The sequence below is a fragment of the Coturnix japonica genome, chromosome 3 (assembly GCF_054131305.1).
Source record: "Coturnix japonica strain WE chromosome 3, WE-NBRP24, whole genome shotgun sequence".
In the NCBI taxonomy this organism is placed as follows: Eukaryota; Metazoa; Chordata; class Aves; order Galliformes; family Phasianidae; genus Coturnix; species Coturnix japonica.
Genome location: NC_140665.1, coordinates 14,531,400 through 14,559,339, shown reverse-complemented (window position 1 = coordinate 14,559,339; position 27,940 = coordinate 14,531,400). Strand labels below are relative to the sequence as shown.

At 38.9% G+C, this 27,940-nt stretch overlaps 2 long non-coding RNA genes across 2 annotated transcripts in view; one reads left to right on the top strand and one right to left on the bottom strand.

The window, feature by feature from the left end:
- The window catches only part of LOC146761287 (uncharacterized), a 150,624-nt gene that overhangs the window by 14,795 nt on the left and 107,889 nt on the right, over nucleotides 1–27,940 (top strand). The window lies entirely within an intron of this gene.
- On the bottom strand, nucleotides 22–15,490 carry LOC116653244 (uncharacterized). The gene is made up of 2 exons (XR_004306790.2): nucleotides 15,329–15,490; nucleotides 22–332 (listed from the first exon to the last, which is right to left on the bottom strand). It is a non-coding gene; the product is annotated as an uncharacterized LOC116653244 (long non-coding RNA).

Here is a 27,940-nt window from a genome sequence, read left to right as displayed (position 1 = left end):
ATTATGGATAACAGAGACCTGTCACAAAGCTGCTACAATGATTTATTAAAAGACAGAAGAAGTGAGAGGGTCTTGCTCACTTTCAGCACCAGCTGCTCGCTGCTTATCTTCTATTCTTTTTTCTTTTTCTTGCTAGCTTTTTATTTTCTTTCACTCTTCTTTTTCTTTATCTCTCTCTCTGTCTCCCTCTGTCCCTCTGTTTCTTTCTTTTTCTTTCAATATCTACCTCGTTCTCTCTCCTCCCTCTTCTCCTCCTTCTTCCTCCCTTCCTCTTTTCCTCTCTCTTGTCTCTTTATTTCTCTCTCTTCCCCTCCTGGATGATCTTGCCTTTCCTTATTAAAAACAGAAAAATAAAGACAAAACCAAGTAATCTGAGAAAATGTTTCAAGAAAAAGGCACTGTTTTCCAGCCCTTAAATAACTGTTCCTTGCCTAAGATAGATGTGCTTATCATTGCAGTCGATTCATAGAAAAAATACCATCATATCATTGTAATCACTCCAGCAAACAACAACCCATAAATGTCTATACAGCATTAGAAGCCCTCATTTAGGAAGGCATACTCTGGGGGAAAAAAAAAATCCCTAAATTACATCATAGTTTATCTTTCCTCCCACTGAATGCAATGGTCAGACTCTTATTTGCAGGTTATTAACCAAGTGTTTAATTTCTTTTCTCTTGTCATTATTGTTATTTTTCTTTCCCAGTTCTCTGTCTTACCTACTGTGCTATACTATTAACTTTCACATTGTTTTACGGATTTTCACTTTACTTTTCAACTGAATAGAGGCTGATTCTAGCTTGTCTTTGCATGGAAAGTTGCAATAAATTACTGCAGGAAAATCTCAATTTCAGTGGCTGTCATTTTCCTTAATTCTGATTTAATTGTTCTCAGTGATTAATCAGGAATTAATCTTTGTTTGGAATAAGCTTATTGGTGACTCCTCTTTGGTAGCTATTAAGCTGTTTGCAAACAGAAATGAGTATTTTAGTGACCTTACTGAAGATTAGACATCAGGAGGATTTATTCTCAGGTTTGCATGACTTAAAAGGACAAACATGAAGCTTCAGCCAAGACTTTGAATTTCAATGAACACATCCATGGGGCTTATGTGTGTTTGTTTGTTAGGTGCACTCCACTCAGAAATGGTCTGGCTGTTGTTCAGAATTGATGGGCATTGTTACCTAATAATGAATTTCTGGCACTTACATGATTGATGTTTGTTAAGAAAGAACAGATAGCTGATAATTCTCTGATATATCTTATCCAGTTCCAGATTTTTGCAGCTCTCTGCTGTGTTGGCCATTAGTAAATCTGTGTATCTCTGTTACCTACTGTTTATTTACCTGCCTTTATTATCTTTAAACCTCATGAGGTAATGCCCTTTAAGCACTTGTCAGTCCATTATGCGTATGGTGAGGTCCCTATCATAGTTGCTGGCAGTAAAAATGGGAGCAGTTAATGCCATTGTAGTATTATTCTACTTTATGCAGTGTAACATATGTATTTTATATCTTGTATTACATTGTTACAACAGCATGAGTAGTTGTGTCATCGGACACAGGCAAGTACTCATACACAGCAACAGTAGACCTAGGCTGTGCTGAGTTTCAGGATTAAATGTCTTCCCTAGCATAAAACTAAGTACCTTTCAAGGATTCTATTTGCCAGGGAGTTATGGTCAAACAACAGAAAACTTCCTTAAGTAAGTGAGTCACTTTATCACCTCACTTTCCAGTTGGTGTTGGAATTGGTACTTAAACTGGACCTGAAATTGGTGTTGTTCCCAGAAAGGTCTCACTGTCTTGCTGGTTACAGACTGACAAATCTCCTTTTAACTTTACTGTGACTGGTAAAGTTAAAAATTTCCACTTCTTTCAGAATTTCCGAAAAGATAAGCTATTAACCAGATATCTGGGAGCAATGTATAGTTATTAGTACCTAGGACTGAAAAACGACAGCATGAGAACCATAAGCAATTGATGCACTGAGAAATGGTATTACAGTTTCTCTCAGTAGAGAAAGAATTAGAATAAACAATAACAATCTTTCACAGTGTTTTTCTTAGTTATGTCATAGACTTAAGAATTGGGTATAGTTTTTTCATGGCTAACTTGCTGGCCTGTATAACAGTTGAACCTTTGAAACAACATAAATGATTCTGACCTTTTGCTTAGATTTGGGGTCACTGTAGAAAGGAAGTTTTATAAGCCATCTACACGCTATTTCTGCCTGAATAGGAGGGAGAATTTTACTGGATTGCAGGCATTTCCAGTTTAACTTTTCAATTCATTGCATGAAGCTCAGGACAGGAACTTCTTTGTGTGGCATTCTCACATTAAGACTGGTACCCATAAATCAAGATGAATATCTTTCTGAATGACTTGCTGCCGCTCAGACACAAGATCAGGGCTTCAGGCAGTAGCCACTAAGCTGAGTGTTTTGGCCTGTGTTAGGGTCAGGTCTGAAGAGCACGATGTTTCCTTGAACGTCTGTGACTTTTTACATTGTGTGTTACTCCTTGTAATGAAAGTGTGTGGGAAACATAAGATCTTTTATTGCTAGTAATTTCTTTTTAGCAAAAGCGACCACTGTAACTTCCCAGAGCTGTGTATGTATTCTGGAGGAGATGGAAAAAAATCCTTTGAAAAGCATAATGCTTTGACCTTTCGTTCCTTATGCTGGTAGGGATCCTGTGTTAGTGTGAATTCCCTGAATGGTGACCAGATCGTCTATAAAAGATGACCATGGTGAATAACATTCCCCCCTTTTAAAAAAGCAATGTATAGTATGTGGTGCATTTTGTTTTCAATCAATTTTTACAAACTCCATTTTCAACCAAGTTTTATAGACTACAAACTGTAGTTCATCAAAATTAATCAAAGAGAGCTAAGGATACGTTATCAAGAGTCCATCTGCCTGACTCTGCTTTGCTCATTCTGACAGCAAATGGGAGACATACTCTGGATAAACCATCCCTGTGATCAGAATGGGGACGTGGGCTGGCAGGTGCTGGCCTGGGATCTGTTACTGACCTGCCAGCTGATCTCAGACATGTAACCTCTCTTGTTTGTTGCTTCCTTTTCCTTCCTGAGTTTTGTTTTCTCACACTGTCCTATCCCTGGGGCAATCTTATTTTCTATATACTCGTACTGCATTTAACAGAAGTCCTTTTCTTTCTTGCAGTTTTAAAGTATGCTCCAAAGACAATCCTCATGATGTTCTGTCCAAATCAGTACCCTACAGAGTGTACACAATATTGTATGCCTGTGTGCATAGTTTAGGTTAACACCTGGCCAGTCCCATAGGTCTTCTGCACAGCAGTCCAGAGACAGGAGAGAGAAGTGAGGTAGGGCAGCCTATGTTTGCTGCTGTAACAAAGGGCTGTGCACTATGGGATATTAGAAAATGTCCCTTCATGAGTCTCAGGGCTGTTATTTCTGGTGTCAGTGAGCCTGGTGCAGCACTTCTAAAGTTGTTTAAAGCCTTTTCCTACAGAGAGGTAGCAGGCAAATCTCCCTATCTTGCTTGCAGAAGAGAAGAGGCCCAACTTTTTCAGATCTCTGGCATGCAGAACTCCCTGGGGGTTTATTGCTCTGACACCATCCTGTGGGAAACATCTTCAGAGGCTGTGAAACACTGAAGTAACCTCTTAGATTTAAAAAATTAAAGTTATATATAATGCCATCTCAATACAAGAATGGGAATGCTTATCAATCCATTTAATTAAATACGTCTTTCTTAATTAAACAAGCTTTGCTAAGCAGGGCAGTGATAAATGCATACAATTTCACACTCCCGACAGGCATGTTTAAAAAGTAAGAAGGAAGGGAAGAAAAAAAAATGCACCAGAGCTCCCTAAATGGTAGTTCAACTTAATTTTTTAACGAGACTGTTTTGGTTTCAGAGTGATTCCATGACCTACAGCAATGATCAAAGTGATGCCATAGTGGTGAGCCTCATACAGCTAGAGTACCACTGAGTGCATAGTGGCAGGCTCTGCAGTGTTTAAACAGTCTAGCAACCAGGTGCTTTGTTTTCCTCTGTATCAGTGCTGCTGGATTGACTGGATGCTCAGGTCCTTTAGCACGGTAGTACACAGCTTAATCATGACCATGGAAAGTACGGAGGAGTGACAACAGAAAAATAAGGTGTTTGTAAGATTGCCTGGATTTCCTTTCTAGGCCACAACTACAAATACTCATAGTTGTCCTGGATAGTTCCATATTGTTTAGCTATTTGTTAGTCAAGTGGATTTGGGTTAATGTTCAATACGGGTGTTATCCGGTAATAATCAGAAGAGTTTTTCCATTTCACACTGAACGGAAGAGCTGGTTCTGCATTCTCTGTATTTTTTGGATCAAAGCAACAAGGTGAAGGACGATCTGTGGCACCAGTATTTTGGTACATATTATGAGCAATCCTCACAGTAACACTGAAGTAAAATACTCAGCAATCTTTGCTGTCATTTCTCAGAGGAGTATTCCAAGACACAAAAAATGAAGAGGTTTAGAGAAGCAAGTGTGTTTCTCAGCGTACATGCAAAGTAGTTCGATGCTGGCATCAAACTGTTCTGTGCTTAGACCATTTATTAAAGTCTAGACTCAACATAAAAGCATGTAAATTGGTTCCAGTTGTCTCTAGTAAAAACTTCAACTTGAGCTGGGAATTGATTGGTGAATCTCTTACCATAATTAAAATTGACTGTTAAAGTTTCTCCCACTTAATTGGTAACACTTTCTTTGGAAATCAGTAAGTTAAGATTCTTTCTGGATCATTTAAAGGAGTTTCTGTGTATATGATCAGAAGTCAAACGCAGTTTTATGGAGAGGTTTACAGTTATGTTCCACCCTGGTGGTCTTTCATCCTGTATCTTTCTTATTTAAGTGTTATGCTGTCATTCACCACAGCCTAATTGTGTTTTGATAAAAATGAAATGATTGCTGACGCATTTCAGGCTGAGAGCTGGTGATACTTTGAAGCTTGCAGTAAGCTGAGCTGAAAAACTGCCCTGCTCAACGCCCCTGTCTCCCTGCAAGTCTTCATTTATAATTCCAGTATTTTAGTCTGTTTTCTATGTATTCTGATAGGCATCTGTAACTATCTAAGTGCACTGCTAGTGGTGTGTTATTCGGTGTGTTTAATAGCTACTTAGTGAAAACTTTTTCATTTTTACTTAAGAAGAGGTAATATGTGCAGTGTAATCTTCAGTTTCACGTTTTGTTCTTTTTAAAGTTAAATTGCACAGGTAGCTACATTTTTTTGGTGTTAAAACTGGTTCAGTACAGCACATCTTGGCCCTTGAGAACCAGGCAGAAAAGGCTGGAGGCTTTTAGCTCTTTAAGGATTTCCTTCCAGTCTTGGGACAGACCCAGTTCTGGATGTTGGTATTATTCAGCATGGCACTTCCGGACATACTTAGCTCTCTTTAAACATAAGCTTATTCTTGTCCTGACTGGCCATGGACTTAATCACAGCATTAACTGCTCTCCTGAATCAGACACTAGAGCTACACTTAATTCTCCCTTCAGTCACTGTATTTTTAGTGCACCACAGCCAGTGCTTGTCATTACTAAGCTGTAAATGTGTCACTGGATTGTATTGTATCTGATAACTCGTGCATTGCAGAAGTATTGTCACCAACTAGACTTAAGATGGAGAGTTCTTATAACAGTGATCAATATCATACAGAAAAGGCAGGAAGGGACTCAGGAAGTTACTTGGAGGGTAATGCACTTGCATGTTTGGAAGCTACTTCAGAGGAGACTGTTAGATACTTGACAACATACAGTGATGTGTGCAGAATCCACCATGGAGAGAAAGAAAGCATTTGTTGATCCTCTTTAGCTAGCCTTCACAACCCTGAAAATTGACGCCAGTTAAAATTTTACATGACATAATATCCTTGCTGGGGCCTTCACATGTGTGTAAATACGTGCTTAAACTTTTCCTGTGCCACTGTGATAGGCTCAGCAATCTTGGGTGAATAGGAGAACTACCTCTGTGCTCTGTGCAGTTATTTGAAAGGAAGCACAGTGGCACCAGGACTGCTGAGGTCAAACCCTGAAAGTTTAAGAGGTGCTGAAGAATAAACTGATTGCAATCTCATGAAATCTCTTGGAATATTTTGTTTGTAACAGTGGATTGCAGGTGGGTGGTAAGGGTCAGTTACTATCCTTTGCTTTTAGCTAATTCTAAGCAAATTATTTCAGAGGTGAAAGCTTGGTGTTAAAAGCATGCTTAATGTTCTTGTTAATCATTTTGCCACCCTGAACCAAGGGCTGCTGGTAACAGAATTCCAGAACTGTTTAAATTAGATGTGGATTTCAGAAATGACTTCTGTGTTAAGGCTAAGCTGCCTAAATAGTCATACCTAAGCCAACTAGCTGTTGTAAAACTTGTCTTCCATAATGGTTAGTGCTTTATACCATACTTTATTACTTTAAAAGCCACAGAACCAAGTATTTTCCTCAGCTTCAAGCCACTAAACTACAAACAAAAGCAATGACTTGAATAAATAGATATGTATTATATTTTGAAGTGGACAGGCCATTTATGCTGCTTCATTACTTCTGGAAGCTTAAAAAATGCATATTTAAGTCATAATACTATCCTTATACCTCTCAGCTAAAGTAATAGTATGAAAAGGAGCCCAGGTATTACTGTAAGCAGAACCAGGACTGTGATTTTAATACTCCAGTAAAACATCTCAAGAGGGATTCCTGAATATTTGCTTCTTTTCCTCATGCTGTCACAGGGTCTCTCTCAGTAACAGGTTCATGTTTGTCTCTTCTATGTATATGTACATATATGCACTGAAATGTGCATGCACGTGTATTTACAACATTGAGCTGTTAATTTGTACTTAGAAAGAAGAATTATTTCAGGTCTGTAGAGAGATGAACAGAAAGATTTTGTGAGAATATATGACTTGTTCCATCCTTGACAATAACCTCTCGGTTACTCAGTATACTGCAAAATCCTTTTTGCTTCAGAATCTACTTGCAGTGTGTGGAAAGATGAGTTCTCCTCTGACAGGGGATCAGTGGGAAAAAGTGGTGATGAGCATGCCCAAAGAGATTGCTTTAATCAAATTTGCTTTTCTTTTCAAGTATGCAACATTATCCAACTCATTTTAAGCAGCAGGGTCATTTAAGTGTACCATGCCAGAGGTTTGCCATTTTCCTCTCATTCACTTTCTTAAATCTTACTGTCAGCCATGTTCCCTCTGACTAGCAGAACAGCTGCTTGGGGTCCACTTGTGTGATTATAATCCCATTAAAAACCCTCCATTATGTTGCTAATATATCTATAAAGAAACTATTCACCTGGGATTGACAGTTGATTCTTCTCCCTGGACATACTGTACTGGAACAAAATCATTCTCAGTACCCCAGCTTGTTAGATACAACCAGTTGCATTTGTCACAGTGCCAAATTGTCTGAAACAGATTAGCAATTAATGTAGAATATGCTTTCTTGTGTTTGTAAAGTACCTGTAATCATCACTGACAATCATATTCTCATCAGTTCTTTTTTGATAACACTGAGATGGAAGCTATTCCAGGGCTTTGGGAGCTTATGGTCTTTCATGGGAAATATGAAAGGGCACTGAAAGAATATCCTGAAAGATCAGGTGAGGAGTCTGACAAAAAGAGCCTTAAGAACTATTTCTAAATAAATAACCCTGTAGATTTTTCTCAGCCACTCCATTCAAACCTAAGGAAGGACAGTGTGATAGTTGTGGGGAGAGGATTCTGCAAAACTGCTAAATATCTCTGTGCTGACTTGCAGATAAGAGTACAGTTGTATGAACTTCTGAGGTTACTTCAGGCTGGCTTGAGTGGGGTACTGATCACAACAAAGTCAGCGCCATGCAGACTCAGCCACTTATCCTGTGATGAGGCTTGTGCTTCCACTACCCTTAAAAGGCTATTGGCACTTTATTGGGCCATTACCAGAAAAGTTGTAGTGATTCTACACTACAACTGGCTCTGGGAAGACCTCATTGTAGCCTTCCAATGCTTGAGAGAAGTTTATAAACAGGAAAGGAAGCAACATTTTACACAGTCCAGTAGTGATAGCATTAGGGGGAATGGCTTTAAAATGAAAGGCGAAATTTGTGTTTGATGTTAGGATGAAATTTCTTTGCCCTGAGGATGGTGAGGAACAGGCTGCCCAGAGAAGCTGTGGATGCCCTGTCCCTGGAACTGCTTAAGGTGACACTGGATGGAACCCTGGACAGCCTGATCTAGTGGATGGTGACCCTACCCTGACAGAGGGGTTGTAAATAGGTGATCTTTAAGGTCTCTTTCAACCTAAGCCATTCTATGGTTCGGTTATTCTCTCTTGCTTATTTCTGTTTCATAAGCTCATTCTGTTCCTGCTCTTACTTCCCGCTGTATTTATTACAGTTTTGTTGTAAAGCATTTTCAAGATGGGGGATTTTGTTTTGTTTTAAGGTATATATGTATGAGCAGATCTATTTGCATTGAACTATGTTTTGAACAGTAGGCAAAATGACCTCCTAAAAAAGGCAGTGGACTCAGTAGGTTTGTGTGCAATATGCTGCTTCATGAGAGTTCTATAACCCTTAGCAGGTTTCATTTGTACGTATACAAGGTGGTACAGTCTTATTCACTGTTTGGTTTCTGGTTATTGGGGTAGATGCTGAAATGAATTTTCCTAGTGCCTAGCATGCTGACAAGGAATACTGACCTAACCAGTGTGGATGTCTACTCCTCTGAAGGCAAGGGAACCAGAGTAGCCAGCCCTGCTCTAGGAATCATTGCAGTCCAGCTTAAGGAATGATCAGTCAGATGGGATTCCTCAGGTGACTGAGGCTAACACTGAGCTCACAAACAACACCAGTCTAAAAGTATCTTAGCCAACAATGTAGACTTCTGTGCAGACCTGCCATATGGAAGTCCATGTCTCTTGAATCTGTTTTTTGATGCCTGTTGACCATACTTTCCTAATACAGTCCTGTGATGCTCTTATAACTGCTCTACATTCTGAAATGCACCAACTGAACTAGATTGCCTGCATGAGCAGAACATCACTTCAATATGACATTTCTACTGTATTTTGAGGCCCATTGAGATGTGGAATTTTTTGACAGTGAAATACAGTTTTGGAGGACTAAACTAAAAACCATGTCTATAGCTGGAGCAGTGAATTGCAGGGGTACAGTGCACACAGAAGAACAAAGCATTCTGCAAAAAAAGCAGTCCTTCCAAAGTGCAGTCTAGCTGCTTTTAACTGCAGTGTCTAATGTATGTCTTGCCAGTGGCTTCATACTCTCTTTTCATTTCCTCTTAGAGGAGACAGTTCATTGGAACTGTTCAGGTCTCTGCACACTGCTCTGCTGGCAGTGAAACTCGCAGAGCCAGCTTCAGGATCTTCCTGCCAAAGGTGTTAGGAAAGAGCTCTTCATTAGCAAGTTGGGGTAACTCCCAGGTCCCAGAGTACAGAACAGCGTGTAGGGCTTCTGTTATCACTAGCAGTTAGAATGTTCCCAGGAGGTAGTGAATCAGGGACACAATTCTGAGTAGGTTTTGAGGAGGCTCTTAATAGTACCAGGAGGTCAAAAGACTTTCACTGTCCACCAGGACTTGAGGTCACAAAAAAGACTGTCTTTTGCCCCAGCCAGACACTGTTCAGTCATGGGCTTGAGGGCAGCTTGGTGGAAGCACGGGATCCAGCCCAAAGGTCTTTTTGAATGTTTCCATTTCATGTGGCTTGGTATCGTAACATTCTCCCGTGGTTCTACCAAGCTGTGTAAAATTGTGAAGCCAAAGCAGCATTCTTCCTTTAAAGTTTAAAAATTAAGAGAAATGGTTGTGGGGTTGGAAACTTGGGAGAGATGTGCTGTGGTTATCTATTGGTCCAAGAATAAAATTCCTATGGCTTTGTACAGAAGTACAGAGTAGTTGTGTGTTAAAAAATAAAACAAAAAAGTGAATTCGAGTCAGGACACCTTTTTAGTGGCAGCTGGACAACGTTTAGAGGATTCAAGAGGCTGCATATTTTCATCTCATATGCCTCACTGTGATTCCAGTAAACACATAAAGTGCAAGTCAGAATTTTTGCTGAGGGAACTGGACAAACAAGAGGAACAGCAAGCATATAGCTAATGCATCTTGTAGCAGAGCTTTGAAAGGAAATACATCTTCAACATGGGTAGAGCTGGCATGCAGCTGTCCAGGAGAGGGTATTGACCACACAGTGTCTTTTGGGCCAGGGCATATAAGATGATTGCCTTTGAAGTCACAGTGTATTGCAGCATACCAGGAGCCTCTCTGAGTTATACCTTTGCTCCACTGAAAGCACAGAGCTGGACAAGTTGTGGCCTCAGTGGTGGATCTGGCAGGTAGTATTCTAGAAGTGGTTAGATTTCGAGCAGGAAAGGTTAGGGGGCTTCTAGTTGCTCCACCTGGGAGATGGGGCCAGTTTCTTGCCTTTGTGGATAGAGGAGGCTACACATTGGCTACACATGAACAGGGCTACCCATTTATACGGGGGGAATCCAGGCTCTCTATGAGATTGATAAATGACTCTGAGAATGAATAAAAATAGCTGGAAAAGCTTTTAAGTTTTGTTTAAATTTAACCATCAAAAGTCAAAACATTAGAGAGTGTTTAGAGAAGTGCCTGAAACTTGGAGACCCTGAGAAGAACCAGAAAGGGAATCAAAGGGCTCAGGAAAAAAAAAAAAGAAAGAAAAGAAAAAGAAGAAGAAGAAAAAAAGTTAATAAAGAATTAAAAGAAAAGTGTATGAGTGAGATTAAGATTAAACAAGCCCATCTAAATAAAGTTGGTCAGCTGAGAACCTGCTCTATTGAGATCATCTGGATGCACTGAGGCCTCATGATATTACTGGGAAGGAGCCAAAGAAAGAGAAAATATGTATGTCTTAGGTTGGCTGGAGAAGTTTAAGCCAGGCCAGATTGGGTGATATCAGAGCAGCCTGCTGTGCTGTATAGGAAGAGGTAAAGGAGTGGGGGGAGTGGCTGCATGTGGAGGGAGGGAGAAACTATAAAGGCCCCAACCAGCTATGTTTGTTAAAACTGAATAATGAAATGGCCAACGGGAAAGAAATTCTTGGCAATGTCTGAAGTATTTATGTCAATCCAAGTATGAGTTTGGAGAATTACTATTTATTGCAGTTCTGTCAGTTGTCAGTGCAAAGAAATCTTCAGTTATATCATGACAACCTGTTTTTGTTCCAGTGGCTGTAACTCAACCTGCTGTGTGGCTTCCCTGCCTCCCCCCAGGGCTCAAGTCACATAGTGGCTGATTAACTTGTTCAGTAACAGATGCTTGGCTTCAGCCTTGCAGATCAATGGTGTTACATGGCCTCTTGCTGAATCAGTTTCTCCTTCCTCCTAGGTCTTACTAAGAGATCCCCCATGGTGCCAAAGAAAATAGTGATAATGCTAAGAAACAAAGACTTGGCTGTTAGTATATTCATTGCACTCATTTTCTTTTGGTATAAAATTGTAAAAAATGTAAGTGGTTTAGTTTAGCCTATGTTTATAATTACTGCTGTGCTTATTCCTGCTATCACCACTAACATTGACCACTGGAACCTCTGGGCAGGGATTGCTCTTTGCATTTAGAGCTGTGAGTTTTGATTTCCCTAACTCCAAGATCAAACCCTCAGGCTGAACACTAAGGAATTCCTGCAGAGGTTTGCATGTGCTTTGTTTTAAACACTGGGCCCAGCTGTCAGCCTCATGATGGCAAAGATCCCTCTTTCTCCCCTGCATGGGATTTTCAGGTTGCCAGACCCTGCACAAAGGAATAGCAGATGTGACTGGCCTGTTTCTCCTCTTTTCTTGCATGGAGCAAGGAGTGAAATGGTGCTGCAGCTCCACCCTTCATAGCATGCCAGCACAACAGAGCCAGTGAAGGGAGAGGGATGCTGTCTAATAAGAATTAAGCATTAATCCAGTATATGTAATCCCAGAAGCAAGGGAGACTTGTCCCTCTCCACTGCTTTCTGCTTCCCTTGCTTGTGGCTTGGTGCAGTGACACAGTGTGAGCATGGACTGCGTTGCAGAGTGTCTGTACTAGCTGATGCCTGGGGCCCGCTGGAACCTCAAAGGACTTCTCTTGGCTTGGAATCTTAAAGATATCCACTAGTCTTTACAGGATCAGAGTTTCGTCCATTCAGACATGTTCCATGTTGCAGGTCTCTGTTCTGTTATATTCTACAAATGCAAATTTTTGGAGAACTGAAGAGTTACGGTGCCAAGAAAACATCAGATAGTCTAAATTGTCTACATTTAGGAGAGGACCATTGCTGAACTCACAGAGGAAAGATCTCCAAAAGCAATTCCTCACTTCTCATCTAATGGCTTTTAGTTAACCTGAGCAGTTGTGCTCTTGAATTGTACATACTTCAGGGACCAGATCGATGGCACTCTTCCTACTGCTAGGAGAGTATGAGCATGACAGTTCAGTTATTGCTGTGCATTGTTAATATGGTTGATTTTGGTCCTGCTCCAAGAGAACCACTAAGAAATCATGGAAAATGAAGGGTAACACATTTTTAGAAGGATTCTGGATAATTTTGGCTATAAAACAGGCTGCATAATCTTGGCAAAAAGTATATGAATTCATTATCTGCAAATAGTGGAAAATATTATAAATGGCAGTAAATGAAATAAATGGGTGTTTCCACTGTAATATGCTATTCTCTGAGCCACCCAGAAAGAATACAGCTTGGTTTACTGGGTGGGTAGTCCTAGATGAAGTGAAAGATCATGTTCATATGCTCAAATACTTGTTTGGGAGTGAGGTATTTTATACCTTCGTTGCAGAGGGAAATCTATACGTTTTACATCTAAGAAGCTATACTTTATGGCCACATATGGATGTTGGAATTAAGCTAAAACTCTATATGTGCCATATATCTGTTTGCATTCCACAGCTAACCTCATTTTCATTTGCTCTACTACACCTTAAGAGTTTGGAGAACTCAGTGACTCACTCTAATGGAAAATCACCGACCCTTCTTATTAGAAGAAATTGATCTTCTGTATATTTTGGATTTGTTTATGAGCCAGCACTCTTGCTGTGAACACATGGAATTAAAGTCTTGGCAGTTTTTAATAGAAAAAATGCTGCCCACTAATGAATAGAATTTGGCTGGACGATCTTCACTCCCACCTCTTGGCCTTGGGATATATCCTGCTTTTTGAAATTCACTTTGTAACAAATGCCTAAGCATATATTTGTGCGTATGAGTAGTATCAGCATTGGTTGTAGGCCTGAGTTCACTCGTGTAAGAATTTTGCTATATTGCAAGCTGCAATTACTCCAAGGAAAACTCAATGCTCTATTCAGGGAAGGCAATCATAGGTCTTGCATTTTTTTCATTCAGTTTGGTAGGGTCAAGGTTTAACTGCTCATGCCGGAGCACATCCAGGTAACTCCACTGGTTTTAGTGGGAGACAGTACCAAGAATGAAATAGATGCTTGTGCTGTTTGTTTGTTGTTAACACCTGGAATCTCCATCAAATAAACTTAATCCTTTTATAATTGAGTATAAAGACATGGTGCTGGGTTTTGTTGAGTGGGGGGCTGTTTTTTCACAGCATTTGTTTGCTTTTACTTCTTAATCCATCTGATAGGAACAGTTTTAGATAATAGTTTTGCTACAGTGCCTACTTCTTTATTGAATAGAAGTTGCCTTCATGCTGCATGTTAAGAAAAACAGTTCCTCTTGTGCTTTGATAAGATCATGGACATAATCATGGCACCTATACCACTCCTTTTCCCAGCAATAAAGACTGTTACAATTTGAGGTTTCACAAATAAATGAATGTATACTGAAACAAGAAACTGTCTGCACCCACGTTCACATCCGGGTCTTTATATGTGTGCACATTTTTTATACACGTATGTATGTATGATTATATATATGCTTGTGCATATATATGAGTAAATAGATCTAATTGTTTTTAATTAGGAAAACTTAAGAAGCTCTTACCATGTTCAGATATACTACTAACTCTACTGGTATTTGTCTTCTGGGAATAGTTTAAATAGTTTAATGACCACTGCGTGTATGCATTTATGTACTACGCTAAGCATGGACAAATCTCTGTTCTCATGCCATGTCTGCTTTTGCAGCCGTCCTTCTGCATTTATAAACAGCTGCACCCATAACTCTGAGTACAAATAATTGCAACTAAAGAGGTGAGCATTTATAGCTTGGCTTTTCAAAGGAGTCTATGGGAGTTAAGTACCCAAATCTCATTGAATTTGGTTACTTAATTGCTGCGGCTTCTTTGAAAATTCCAACCATAATTAACTATTTATCTTAATTAACTGATTCAATCAACTATCTGTGAACCAACAAGTGTAGTGGAGACATAACATGCTAAACCCAGTCAGTTTTGGTTGTACAGTAGCTACGTCAGAACTTTTTGACTAAGACTAATGTTTTTATTATTAGCATCTGTTCTGAAGTATTTTGAGTGGATCAAACTGCAATATGTGACAGAAGCAATACCATCCATGCTAATTTGAGTGTGGCTCTCAGGGTCTTTCAGGTGACTCATTTCTGCTTTTAGATTTGCTAATGAGGATGGAAACTGCTTTAGGCCTCCATTAGGCTTCACCTCCACCTTTAGATGCTCCTAGGAGTTGCTGCTTGAGACTACATTTCAGATTGCTCGTGTGAAGGTTGTGAACCTTGGACAAACATTGAGACATATGAGTGTCAATTTACAGTCTGTACCTTATTGGCACCTTAATTCCAGATACACATCTGAGTTTGAGGAATTTGTTTTTCAAGGAAAAAACAAGTGGGAAAAAAATAATGAAAAGCTTCTGAGTTTTTACATTACTCTGCCCAGTGCTTATTTCTATCCCATAACAGCTTTGCTTTCTTGCATCTTCTTGTTGTAATTGTTTTAAAATTTGTGTCTCAGAAAACTTCGATGTGTTTCTTTTTTTTTTTTCTAAATTTCTCTTTTGAAGGACTGTTCTGCTAAGTATGGAAAGCCACAGTTTTAACAATTCCCCTGTTTGTTCAGAAATAGTATCATTCATATTTGGCATCAGAAGGAAGACTATACTGAAGTCCAAATTTACTCCTATTAAATTAAACCTAATTGAAAAAAGGCAAAGGCATTCATTAACTAGTTAAACAAATGGTATTAAATGTATATATATTTTTTGTATATAAAAGAAGAAAGAAAGCAGCTTTAACTAAAGAGAAGTGGTAGTGTAGCTATTAACATGTGCGATGGAAGAACTACATGTTGAAAACTTAAGAAGAAACCACAAACATGTATAACAATAAAAGAAATGTACCTTCTTGGCCATTTCTCTGTTATTCTGTCAGCTGTTTCTGATTTGAGTAAGAGCTTTCGTTCATGTCCCTGAGCTTCTCCTTCCATTTGACTTTACGTTGAAGTCATAAACTTGTTGCCGTGGAAACAATGGTGACATCACAGATGTAGCATTAACTTCACCACAGGGCAAAATAAATGACTATGATGGCCTGCGAGGAGAGAGAACTTTTGTTTGAACCAAAAGCCAAGATTATTAGAATCTTGGCTTAGAGCCCAGTACCCCTAAAGCCTTAAGTGGGTTCTCAGCCCTGTGTTGTAGGCACAGAACAAACAGCGCCTTGTAGCAGAAACCCTTTCTTGGACCTGATGGTCTCTGTAGAGAGGACATGACACATAAAAAAGGAAGCATTATCAGCTGTGTTTTAAGATTGGAAAACTGAGGAGGAGAACACATTTGAGGCAGAGCCCAGAACTGAGCTCAGATAACTGCAGGAGCTGCTGGAGACACTGAAATGCAAGAGTTAGTCTTTTAACATATCAGCTCCAGGAAGACTTTCCCAAGCTCTCTTCAAAACTGAGAAAATATGCAAAAGGCAGTAGAGCTTGGGACAAAGCAAAACAATGCTACAAGCCTTTCAGAGATTTCAAAATCTCTTTCCCCTCTAGGAAAGTTTTAGGGAGGTGTGTATCTCTGGAACCACACTGGAGTGAAATCTTTCATTACAATGTTCCCACATACTTCCCTGAGATCAGGATTCCATCCATGGCTTTTAAAGAGCGATGTCAACACCTTGAGTTCAATTTGAATGTAAAGAAGGAGCAGATCATTTGTGCATTGTGAATATAATAACTGTTTTGGCCAGCCTGACAGATTAAATGGGTCTTGGCAGTTGATGGGTTTCGCTTGTATTATGTTAATGATTTGAACAGTTAAGAGATTCATCTGAATCTTTGACTGCTCCTGCTGCCAATGGGTGGCATTGGCTGCTTGGGTTACAGTCTGTGGCTTTGTGACCAGCAGATTGATTGCAGCTGTGGTCCCATATGCGAACACATTAAGGTCACCCACAAGTATTAGCTGGCACAATATGTTATAGGTGGCCTATTTTTGAGAGTAGCTACAAAAAGCTGATTACTCCAAAACGTCCTGGGCTTCACTTGTTCTTTGCTTTCAGAGGGATATCACCACTTGGTTATTGGCCCACCAACCTGTCTAGCTGCTAGGCTGCAGCTAGCTAAGGTATCAAATCAAATTCTCCACTGAAGTCAGCATAATGGTAGTGACTCCCACTGGAGAAAGTAATTTTTACCTACTGTCTTACCCCCACAGACATGCAAAGCTTCCAGCTTTAAGAGAGTTAATGGAAGGCTGCCATACCACACCCATTGATTTGAACTTCTGGTGACTTTAATGAGTGCTGTGTAGCTAAATCCCACGCAACTCTCAAACTGTAGGGGTTAAATCCATTTTGCTATTGCCTGATAGTCTGTGGTTGAGAAAAATATCCCTTGTGTTTTAAATTGTTTTAACTGATAACTCTGGTCAGCAATTGAGAGCAAATCATGGTGTCAGTGCACACCCTCAACTTAGTCTAATATATATCTACCTTTTAAAGTGACATAAGTGAGTCATGAGAGAAGTTTTAATTAGAGGATTAGAAATGTCAGAATTGTCTTAAATCTGCTACAGAACAGACTTGCTCCTTCACTACATTTTTTTGTGAGATAATAAACTGCTAATATTTGCACGGTGTAATTTCAAACAGAATTTAGGTTTTGCACAGAGATTTTCTAATTTGAATGCTGAAATTTTATTAAGACATACTAAATACATATCTCATACTTTTCTTCCTTTAATGAACTTATTAATATAATTAATCTTTGTGACTGCAGTACTATTTTTATTAGAAGAGGCTTTTGTAAACACTGAACAGAAAAATAAAGGCAGGTCAAAAAACAGTATCAAATCACTTCAGGCTAAACCACATATTCATTTAATCAAGGAAAAGTCTTTATGAAGGTGTGTACAGAAATGTACCAGTGAAAGTCATGCTAGTTCTTGATTGAATAAAACAGAATAAAACAGTGTCTGGAATAAAATCCTATTGTTCAAGCATTAAATGAAGCCACCTTGACAAAACACAGTAGTCTGATTTCTCATGAAATGCCAAACAATGAAGCATATCAATCATTAAGACAGATAGATAAAACAAAAGCGGTGTTTTTAGGCAATCATTAAAGTAAGAGGGAAAGAAGGAGATGCTTTTTTAAAAAAAAACTTTTCACTTGTAGAGCTGTTTTTCATTTCAGTGGTATCCACTATTCACTTATGTTTGGTTTCTGACAATATTTCTGACAGGGAGAATATTTATCAATAGCTAATATTAAATTAAAATCTTTGAACAGGAATCCAACGAATATAGACAAAGAACAGCTCTAGATTTAGAGTGGATTGTGATAACTTCAGAGGGGGGATACCGAGCTTCTAGGTTCCAGACAATATCTGACTGTAAAGTCAAGGAAGAAACATCTGTGAGGAATTAAAATATTACATGTTGTTGCAACTGAGACCTTAGCAATTCCTCAGGAAGATCTTTACTGACCAATGTAAGAGACATAATATGAAACCAAGTAGATTGGGTCAAGTCTCTGAAATTTTTTTTTCTATAAAATTTTTATGGGTTGGAGCATTTATTGGTAATTTTTGTAAGAGCACAATCAAGGTGAAAAACAGAACAGTGATCTATCACATGCAGGCATTGGAAGCTGGTGGCTACACCACTATGGTTGTTATCCAGAAAGTGCATCCCAAAGGTAATAATTTTTATAGGAAAAGATGTATATTGTATCCATCACCATGCATTCTAAGCACCTTAACAGGCAGGATTGTGCCAGTTAAAGCAAAGAGTGCCACACAGTTCTTAGGCTTAACTTCAGATCTTGAATTTGCAAACATAGCCATAAGGAACCATTTATTCTTGTTTGCTGCTTTCTGAATTTGAAATAAGTACTGCCTTACCAACTTCTTGCTAGCTCTACAAATTTATCTTAGTTCACCCTGGGGTTATAAAGCCCCACCTAGAAGGCTGGCTGATAGCCAACACTAGAGGGGAACTGTAGTGCAAGCAAGAACAGTTTTGAGGTGTTTTTTTTTCTTTACGGAGATTAAAAAATGCATGGGAACCCAAAAGAACAGGTTAATGACTGGTCTGGAGGCACCAAGAATTACCTGATGTCTCAAAGGCAGCAACTTGCAAAATAAAGGTCCTGAGAGGAAATTGTGAGGTTGAGGTTCTTTGTTTTTCAACAGGAAGATGATATGGTAGAAGTCACTTGCAGGAAAAGAGTGGGAGGGCTTAATAGACTTTGAGAAGGCCATACCACATCATGGATTTCAAGGAGAGACTTTAGGTCCTGTGAATAAGCCTACCTGACATCCTAGTCCAGCCTATGTTTTTCAAAATAACAGAACTAAATGGAGGGACTAAAAGGGTTCTCAGGCCTGTAGATCATTTTAAAGAGTACTTTGACCTTGTCTTGTTTTATAAGCAAAAAAGTGGCCATTGTGAAATTCAAATGCCATTTTTAAGAAACACAGGAAAAGATATTTTTCTTAGTTTGATCCAACAAATAGCGGCATAAATAATAAAATCTATGGGAGGACTGATCTCTTATCCTCTTGTATTGTATTCTTTTTACAAGTGCACAGTTTAGTGATGGACAATGTCAGTTAGTTCTGAAATAGTTATCTGTACGGCAGTGGGAAACACCTCTTCTTAGAATTCACAGTTCAGTTTTGATTTTCCCATGAAGAAGAAGGGATTGTTGCTGATTCAGAGAGCTGAGATTTGGAGAATCAGGTGACAGTTCACTCTGTTGACAAACATCTTTGGTTATGTTGTTTATGGCCTGGACCTAACCTGGTTTGCACGAATGTAAATGAGGAATTATCTCCAATGAAACACAAGGAAGCAAGTGTTGTACAAAAAGTCAGTTTATTTCCCCCCCCCTGTATTATTTTACTATCTGTAAAATGGAGGCTTTTGTGCTGCGTTTCTTTACTGGGTTTCTAATTGCTTGTACAGAAGTGAAATGTTATGGTGATAGTCTTCAAAACAAAGCCAGAAGTCATTACCACTTCTTATTATTATCACGGTAATAGATTTATTTAATTAGCTTGTGCAATGAGAAGTTCCCCTGATTGTTTTACCCAGAATTAATCACGTTTCTGGCTTAAAAAAAACTTCCTTTATATGTTTAGCTGCTCATGATTGCCCTTTAGTTAGTTCCACACAGTGTTTTAAATTCTGAATAAGTCAATGATTTTTTGTTTAGCAAAAGGTATGCATAGACCAACGCCCTGAACTCCACAGAGACACCATCCCAAATTAATTCTTCAGGTTGCAGCTGCATGGTCTTGCTAAAGAAGTGAGTAATATTTTGACATTTAATATTAAATGAGTTATCTTTGAAAAATGCTTCCCTGCCCCTGATGTACCTCAGGCAAATGGAAACATGCTTAACGTGCATAATGAAAACTTAGTAATGGAAAAAATGGGGAATTGAGTCGGCCTATCAGCATCTGGAATTTACAGGATGTGAAAACTGATAGTAAAATCATGGTGAGATTAAGACAAACTAATCAATTTGATTGCGTTTCACTGGAACCCTCTTAACAATACAGTTGTATTTATCTTTTACTCTCCGTAAGTCTATAGACTTCTGGCAAGTGTTTGACTTCCAACACTGAAAATCAGGTGGTGAGATTTCCAGAAGCACTGAGAACAGTTGTTTTTTCATCAGCTGACTTTAGGGAGAATCCTGTATATTTCAATTACTTCTCATCCAAAGAGAACTTGTAGTTCATTAGGATTATTCCTTCTTCTTCAGGCCACCAAATTGTATCAGTATTTCTAATTTTTTTCTTTTTATTTTTAGAAAGAAAAAATCTATTATCCCTTCAGGAGTTTTTAGGAATTAGGAGTGTTCAGGAACAAATCACAAGACAGTGCTAGGAGGGTGAACGTTAACATGAAGAGTTTGAACTTCATTGCTTATCTGCCAGATAAAGTGTGCTCATGGCTTTAGAGGAAGAGGTTAAGAAGAAAGTAGATGTCTGACGTAAGAGTGTGACAATTTTTTGGAAATACACAGCATCATCACTCCTTGAGGGCATTTTGCATAATTCACTATCAGTGAGCAATTCAGATTTCTCAAACCCTTGCCAACAAAGCCTTTATACCATCGCATACTATCATTTGTCTGCAGCTATATCTAGCTTTATCTGCCTACATCAACGCTGTGTTTCCACTAGAGAACATTGTTGCTTATGCATGACTCAGAAATCTGTGGTCTTTGTTGTGTTAGTAACTCATACAGAACTGACTCATCTTTTTTTAAAAAAGGTCTCTATCAGACGATCTGTAATTGTCACAGAGATGTTAAAGAAATTAAACATCCAATTCTGTAAAAGGTTGAGTTCTGGACAGACTTCAACGGATGCAGAAGGTCTAATTCACAGTCCTTTCCTGAGGGGCTGTGGCTGTTTATCACTGTACCTCTTTGAGCCACTATTTTTCCTCTTCCGCTAATCTGTGGTAGATAATTTTCCCTCAGGTTAATTGATTGCCAATTAATTAGATGTAATTTCCTTAGTCATAATGTCTGCTCCCTAGATGCTCATTTAAAGCTACAAATATTTTCTGCTTGCTTATGCGCTGTCTTCTAATCAGAGGGAAGAACAGACTGTGTAAAAAGCTATAGATTTTCCTATAGAACAAGAGCATGATTAGTCTGTTCCATTTTTAAAGTAAATGGTTAGTGTTTATTGAGTTCTTAAGAGAAAACTGCCTAATAACTCTATTCAGAATATTCAAAAGAAATAAAGGAAAAAGTTCACAGAGAGAAAAATAAATTATAGCCCACTACAGAATATATTAGTCAGAAAATGAGGATTTACAGTGAGTACCAATTTCTGAATTGACATGTAATACATATCTGTGAAGCAGATTTCTTTGAAGTAGTTTTTCATTCTGATTGTATTTCAAAAGTCCTATAGAAATGCTAGGAATTCTTAGAGGCAGAAGTCAGTAGAGTAGGTCTTGTTTTTGCCTTGGGATTAAAACTTAATGATAATTTTAACAATTACAATTGGATACCAAACCTTGGATCCACTAGAAAAATTCAGAGTTCTTTATGTAAAAATAGCTTAACTGACCTTGGATTTGCTCTGCAATTATTGCAGCCAGTTACACTTTTGCATTGCATTAAACTTCATCCTGCCGCAGCAGTGCAGTTCAGGTGTCATCTGGAAACTGCAGACATTTCAGAGTTGAAACACAGCTGCATTAGAAACAGTGTGTTCCCTTCCCACCATAACTGGAATATTCCATCCCCCTCCTCACCCATCTCAATAATATTTTAAATTGCAGTATGAGAGTTGCAGCCCCCTGCTTGATTTAATGGCTTCACTTCCATATTGTGTCTTATGTCAATAAGATCTCTAGATGCTGCTCTGACTGAAGTCCCAGTCCCTTATTCATATGAGTAATCCATGTTCATACAAGTAGTCACATTGACGTAAGTCACAGAATCCTGTGACGCTGATTAGGTAGTTGTGTTACAGGGAAAGTTGTCTGTGGCATGGTCAAGACATGTTATGGTATGTGTAGCATTTAGTCAAAAAAATTGTGTGAGGACTGGCACTGTTTCAGATTCACCTTTTCAAAGATAAATTCCTTCCTTTTGTCCTCTCTAAGCTGCTGATGCAATATTATTTTTGGATGAGAGAGTAATAGCAGTCGTTGATTCAAAGCAGTATGAAATCAGAAGTGCAAGGTATTCATTGACAAATTGCTTTGCAAGTTACCCATACAGTTAAGTACAGCTTTTCCTTGTTTTTATCACTAAAAGAGTGTTATTTGTCTAAAAAGAGGACTTGAAGATTGATACATAAGATCTTCTTTATTAAGCTAAATTTCACCTACAATTATTGTAGAGGATTCTGAGTGGATTTGCATCCCTTGGTTACACTACACAGAATGGTACCAAAGTTACTCTTCAGTCCTTGAAATCACAAGATTTTTGCTTTTCTGTGATCACTTCCTAGGGATATGACAACTTGTAGTCATGATGTGTCACTAATATTGAAATGTTTAGAAGAGGTGGATGAATCAATGCATTTCTTCTATATATTTTCCTAACAAGACCAAATTATTAGAAAACAATTTGAGCAGAAACTCAAACCAACACTTTCTTTCTCAAGAAAATGCGAACCTCTCAGATTACCTGCATGTCTTGGCATGAAATAGAATATATAGATTTTGGAGTACACACACAAAAAAAGTAAATGGCAAAAAGTAAATGAAAAACATGAAGGCAAATTCTAAGTGAAAGTTTAGCCAGCTTTGATGAGAAAATCAGGAATATGATTTTAGCAAATGTTGTGATCTGAGCTAGATTTCATTTCAGATATGAAGGGCAGTGAAGGTAAGGGGCCTGAACTGGGCTTGGGCTTGCCTACCAGTCTAGGTTAGATCCCAAGTACTATCTAGAGCTGCTTGCACTGCCAGTTTGCTGCCAGTGTTCTCTAGAATGGCTAGTAAAGATGTGCCTTTGAATGCTGTGTGTCACCTCATTGTGCAGCAGACCTGTGTTCAAAGTGAAGGTGGAGTTTGGGTGTTGCTGAAAAAGAATCCAAGAAACTGTCACAATAAATATCAGTGAACACACTGAGAAAGGGTGCACTACAATGGATGTGTTACTGTAGTATGCAAGGTCTGAGGTATTTTTTTACCTTTCTCTCTCTCCTCTTTTCAACAAACTTAAGGCTATCTGCATTATTTCTTTCCAAACTTGATACAGAGCTACGTGTGCATGCTTACTCTGGTTGCCCCTGCTTTTGGGCTTTGACGTCTATTGGGTTTTCATGAGCTACTGCCATGTCAGTAATAACTAAACCCCTCATGATCACTGTGACCCCTTCATAGGCTTCTGGCAGTAATTCATGGACCTGATCTAATACCCAGAGATTAGAGTCATATCAGCATCACTGAATCTCAGTAACAGTAGTATTTCATGGTTTACAGACTCTGGGTATAACCCTGTTGTAGTTAGCCCTTGGCCTCTGCATGTATACTGGCATATAAGATAAATGGAACTTGGCCTATCTTCATTTAGTGATAGGTACTGGCCAAGGACTGGCATAATTTCAGAAAATTGTTAGCTATTTTGCACTTTAGGTCCATTTCAGGTGCTTGTGTAAACCTGAGAACTGGTTGTGTTCCTATCATTGGTGCATTTGCTCTTCTAATTATTCTGTGGAGAAAAAGGACCGTTATTAATTGCTATTCTGCAGAACATGAGGGACAAAAAAGTGGCATGAGATTGTAGAGAAGTTGAGCTTCAAATCCTGTCACTGATATTTCTTCACAACTATAGGCCACAATAGCTGTGCATCCAGTAGTCTTTCTTTGGACAAAACTTCTGTGCTTGTTGAAGGAATTTGTTCTTCGATGGGACCCGAGGAACTGGTGCAATGGCACTAAACCCTGAGCAAATAATAAATGTCACTGTGAGAAAAATGTTGTGAAAGCAATTACTCTACCTGCTCATTAAGAGCATATGTGTGGGAAGCCAGGGCAGGCAGCAGGGCTGGGTGTGACAGGAGGCAGGCAGGAGAGACAAGGCAGACAGTTCATCCTGAGGGCTATGCAGCCAAGCAAAGTAGAAGAGGGTGGCAGAGAAGTGCTTCATTCTCTTATTTGTCTGACCCTATCTTCCATTTCCATCCTATGCATTTTCTGCATGTTTTAAGCTGTAAACAAATTTTCCTAGGCTGGAAAAATAATAATACTATGCATATGTATTTCCAGCTTAGAATTTGATTATGTCTGTTATTATTTTTAAATAGTAGTAAGAAAGATAATGTAGTATTCAGGACCATTTGGCACAATTTATTGTTTTTAAAGCGTTTTTCATTTTTGGAAACCTTCTCCAAACTAATAAGAGCCATGTCATCCTCAAGAGATTTTCATTAACACATTTGTTGGACCACTTTATTACTTAATCATCTCTACAGAATTTTCAGATGAATTTAGGGCTCTGACCCGAAGCCAGTGAGAAGAGTCATATCAGTTCCAGGGAATAAGGTCCTCAGAGCTCTTTGCACAGAGTCCAACTCACTGAAAAGGGTATAACATATTCAGTGGTAGGAATGCCACGTTGCAACACAGGAGGCTCGAATCCCAGGGGCTGGACTCGATGATCTCTAAGGTCCCTTCCAACCCGCACGAGACCGTGATACTGTGATACTGTGTGATAACATGTGGGCTAATAAGCTATTTAAAAAAACGTAGTGTAGCAAAATTCTCCACTTTGTTACATTGGTTTTACATGTCACCAAAGCCAATGGAGTTAATGCCAGTGGAACTACACTGGTGAAGAGCCAGGGTCGGTCACAGAACTGAGATTCATACTCCACATAAGCCTTCTAAAACTGGTTTCAAAGATCAGAGGCAGCTATTGTGTATCTTATACTAATGCTTGGTCTGACCCAAAGCTTGCTGTAGTGAATTGGAGTTGTTCCATCTAGGGGGTATGTAAGTCTATGTGTGCAGATATGCATACGTCTCTGTGTCAATCTATCTATGTAATTCATCTCTTTTTACCAAGATCACCTCTGGGGTGACTTAAGAGCCTGAGCGGTTAATGTTAAGCAATATCTAGAGTCCCCAGAGACTTCATCTTCTTTATACTTGCTGATCCTGTAATATAAAAGTAAGTGTAGCTTAGTGGATGATCTGTGGGACATATACAGTCAAGCATGCAGAACATTGCAGAAAGAGCAGGGCTGTTTCCCATCCAGTTGGACAGGTTGTGCCATTGGCGGGACAGAGCAAACTGCTGCCAGAAAGGCATCACTCATTTTTCAGTTCTCAGACTCTGTTTTCATATGCTGCTTATGGGCACACGATGAATTGTTCATAGTAAATCAATAATACTTAATCTTCAGATTAATGAGAAACTAAAACTGTTTCTAATAAATGCTTAAATGCTTAGCTTTTCTTAGAAACCAAGCCTTTTATGAGAAATCATCTTATTTTTGTTGTTGTTATTTTAAGGTATAAGAACATTAGGGATAACCTTGTGAATCACTAAAAAGTAAAAGAGTAAAAGGACAAGCACGTATTCTGGCTCTTTGTTTTAAAATTTCAGCTGCACAAAAATGTGCTGAACAGACAACAGCGTCATAATGGACAGTAGGTGCAGCACTTACTTTGAAAAAATGAGTGCCCTTTGGAAGAGCAATAGTAATATTCCTGTGCTTGTAGCTACGTTGCTATTTCTCTGTTTCAGATTGCATCTGACTGAAAAAGATCTGGGCAAAGCACGTAGGGGAGAAGAGTTGTCAGCTCTTGAGGAAAAAATAAATGAGGCTAAAAGGATTGAGATTTCTGTTTTTGTTTTGTTTTGCTGCTTTGCATTTGTGTGCTAAAGAATTCTGCTCAGTAACAAGCAATGAAAGTGAGTGGTGGACTTAAGTTGAATGGGGCAAAACCAATTCATTTTTGTAATGAACAAATATTTAATCCAGCAGAAGAAATATGTGAAGTGAAATTGCACTTCAAAAGTAGCAAAGCAATACAGTGGTCAGTAAACTGCGCATTTTTGCTCTTCATCAAACAAAGAAAAGCAATGAAATGTTCTTAGAATTTCCTCTTTACTATGTGAGGAATGAAAATAGCCCAGAATAATGTAGTGGGCGAACTGTATACACCAAGCAATAAACTAAACTTCCTGTCTCTAACAAAAGGCTTCTCTTTGTAAGGTGCCAGCACTTTAAACTGCAAAACATTGATATCTAATTCTCTCTCAGCTCTTTTAGAAAGCCTTTTGAGGTATTTGGAGTTTAGCATTTAAACTTTTTATTTTTTATTTTTTTTTAAAGAAACATAAGCTGCTGATGGATGAAGAGCACAAGCTGTACTGTTTGGAGCCCCAGATTCTAAACTTTTTTGGGCAGAAATCATGTTCCTTTTTTAACCATATCATAGACCCCACTGTGTGGAAATGAATGTGTAGTTTTTACCCTTTATTGTGTTTTTCTGAGCTGATTACATGCCTACTGAAACACTATTATTCCATAGTTTGAGTTATGTAGAGTTCACTGTTCTTTTCCCCCCTTCTGGTCACACAAATAATTCGTATCTCTGTCAATTATGCACACATCATCGAGGATTCAGGTGACTCTTAGTGGGGAAAAAAGACTCTAAGTTTCTTCCATCTGTTGCCCAGCAGCTGACAAATCTATGCCCTTCACTGCAGCAGTAGATCAAGCTTTTCCTGAAGAAAAGCTGATTTTATTCTCATTCATGGATGTAGATTTGTGTACTCATGATTTTCCATATAATCTCACCTCAGATTCTGTTATTCTTTTTTCCTGGGATGGAATAGGAGGCAGATGCATACAATGCTGAATACTGAAATTTGTGTGTTCACAGACCCAGATGTACTACTAGTTTTTGTTAGCTATAGTAGGTAACAAACACTGCTAGCTATGGGGAATCCAAGGGACATTGTAGATTTCTCACATACCAGGCTTGGATATATGGAAACTTTACCACTATTGAAGTTTAGATTCAGCCTTGTGAGCAGATATGTGAAGGCTGAATACAGGTTGGTGAAATCCATATATTGCTACAGAGATACACTAGTGCAGTGTATGAGGTGATCACAGGTAAACAGCCTTGATAAGAATAGCTTAAATGTTAACAGACTACTCTCTTTAGGAGAGGTATTTGGATCTCATTGCAAAATGAAATGATAGGTAAGAAGGAATCCTTTAAGAAAAGAATTGTGTGCAGAAAAGCATGCATCTTGCAGACATGCCCTGATGAGTTCTCCAGGTGTGGTACCTCTAATTCTTGTCTTGGCAATGTAGAGGCTCTGAATGCTGCAGGCTTTTCACTAGCTTACAAATTTGGGTGTTGCTTTTGTATGCTGTGCCTGCCCTCTGAGTGTGAGTGCCAGGTTCTGCATGTGTACAAGGAGAAGGCCTGGTGCCACTGGCTCTGCTGAGAGCCACACTGTTTGTTTCCCTGTGTCTGCTAAGTCCAGTGCTTTGAAACTGTGAAGATGGCATATGCAGCTGCATGCGAAAGATGCATACTTTCTCATACGACTGTGTTTCTACAGAACCTGTTTAAGTGACCTGGTTTTTGGTTTTTCATACACCCATAGTACTTAGCTCTGCTGTTACTCTTAATTGATGCATATCAGACCAAAGTCAGTTTGCAAGCTCTTAGTTTAACAGCAAAACAAGACCATCCAGCAGTATCCTTAATTAACTGAAGTCTTCACAGAGATTCGTGTGCTTGGCTCTGCAAGCCTTGAAATTTATCTGCTGTTGGAATATCTACAGGAAAGAACATCTGAGTGACTGAAGAATGTAAGAAATCCTAGTTTGTCTGGCACAGAATAGCTCGCCAACAAAAAAGATGAAACCATAAGAGGAGGTAGGAGAAACCCTCTCATCTGTTTCAGTTTTCAAGGCACAGTCTGGAATGGCTTTCTTTTGGTGATCAGGGAAAAGTAAAACAGTGTTGCTTCTCTCTGAAACTTGAACTTTAAA